This window comes from Lepisma saccharinum, chromosome 1 (genome assembly GCF_977018435.1).
Source record: "Lepisma saccharinum chromosome 1, izLepSacc3.1, whole genome shotgun sequence".
NCBI classification, from domain to species: domain Eukaryota; kingdom Metazoa; phylum Arthropoda; class Insecta; order Zygentoma; family Lepismatidae; genus Lepisma; species Lepisma saccharinum.
Window position 1 is genome coordinate 207422481 of NC_139229.1, and position 2168 is coordinate 207424648.

Genomic DNA, 2168 nt, shown 5'->3' on the forward strand with positions numbered 1-2168 from the left:
CAACATGTCAACGTCCGATATCAGTTCCAGCTTGACCTTTGTCTGGAATAACATTGCCGACCACGCTAATCCCGGTAGACTGTAGAAATACGCTGGATCTAATTTATAAATATTCGTTGCCGTTTTCCTGAACGCTTGAAAAACATCCGCGAGTATCGTCACGTCTAATTTTAAGTATGCGTCGTGGTAGTCTCCGAGTGTCCTACATTCTAATTTCTTCCACATGAGTTGCGCGTGTTGGTATTCTTCGTCCGTGATTCCTTTCTCTCTGAGTCTGCTGTAAAATTCTCTTGGAGGTGGGAGAGCGTCGTCGTTTAATTTAGAACCATCACTAACATATTCGTAAGGATAAACCCCTTTACGTCTAACGAGTTCTATGTCTACGTTGGGAAAACTAGCTCTAGTTATTTTGAATTGATCGTCGGTGAGTTTGTTCGCTAAAGCATCCAGACTTGCAGAGAGAAATCTATACGAATCCAGGAAGCGCATCTCGATTGTATTTTTCGTTCCCGGAATCGACACTTGCTTGCTGAGACTAATGTAGCGTTCTTCATTCTTGGCCAAGACACCTATACGTTTCGGATCGTAGCCAAGATGTCTCACCAGGTGGTGAAAATCATATCCGCTTCCGTTGTGAAAGAATATGGGGATGAATTTAGGTTTCTGGATTTTAAGATTGCACGTGTTGCAAATTCCACCTATGTAGTTTCCGCTGAAATGATCGTGGTGGAATATTTTTTTGTTCTCATCAGTGAAACTTTGATCACATACCGGACACACCTCAGTGGAATTGTAATTTTGAAGTTCATTTTCAGTTAGAGGTGCCATCGGTTTTGATGTAAGCAGTACGCTACCAATTACCTCAACCTCCTCCACCATTTTTTCCAGGAAGTGTTCGATTACATTTGGCCCGCGGTATATATATGCTTCATTTATTTTATCACGTCGCACAACAACATAGCCGAAACTATTAGGTTGATGAAGCTGGTACGGCGTTGTGGAGGAAATTTCAGGATCCGGTTCGCAGTAGGAGAGTGGTTTCAGGAAAGACTCGAAATCTGCGACGATGATTGCGGGATGTTCCAACAATGCCTTGTGCATTTTGAATTCTTCAACTTCGTTCGTTTCGGGCATCAACATTCTAGCCGGTCTGTTGTCGCCGCAATAAATTTTATGTTCGACAAGTTTATCGATAGCAATTTGACGACACGAGCATCGTCATCGTCGATATCGCTTATCCTGACTGGATGCACGAGATATTTATCTGACGTGAAGGAATATACATTAATAGCGATGCGTTTTCCTGCACGATTTTCGAACTTTGTTATATCCGACAATGTCACCGGGTATTCGATGTCAGACATTACACTTTCAAACTCGGACTCGTATTGCTTGTAATTAGAAACCTGTTCTGGATTATTTGACCAATGAACAGGATGCAGTGCAGCCAATATACACCAAAGAAAACACTTTTTATCGCTGTTCTGTATATTTAACACGGCCCTCTTGTGTTGAATGTTCGGTGGAAAAGGAACGTAGCTGGAAGCGCGAAGAGGCGAGAATTGGTTCACGTAAACGGTTAACGTGTGAGGACTTCCACACAGAGACCATCCCGACCCTTTAGCCTCGAAATCGTCGTGTTTCTTAACCAGCTCGTTGGAAACTTTATAATAGAAGTTGTCTAAATTTTCGACGTCAGCAAAATAAAGAGTCTGGTTTTTGTACGATGATAAAAAATACTCGTTGTCCCATCAACTTTCTCGTATTCAGAAAACAGAACAACGTATACTTTTATAGAGTTGTTTTCAAGTTTATCTTTCAAAATATTTAGTACAGATGTTTTCGTTTCGTCCAAGAAACTTAGAATGTCACGGCCTGGTTCTGACTTAATTGAAAAATCCTGGAGTTGGTCGTTGAATGCAGATCTAATTGGTTTGCGTTCATTGGATAATTTAATTTGCTTGGAAGTGGAAGCTTCCGTATCTGCATTATCGATTTTCCTTTTCGATGCTTGTCCGGTCGATGGTTTGCAAATTTTGAGGTGTTTACTTAAATTTGTAATGCTAATCATCTTTCCACATCGAGCACAAGACTTAGAAGGTAAGGAACGATTAATTCTCGAACCTGTTTCGCTACATCTTGCCCTGTGCTTGCTAATATTAGTTTTA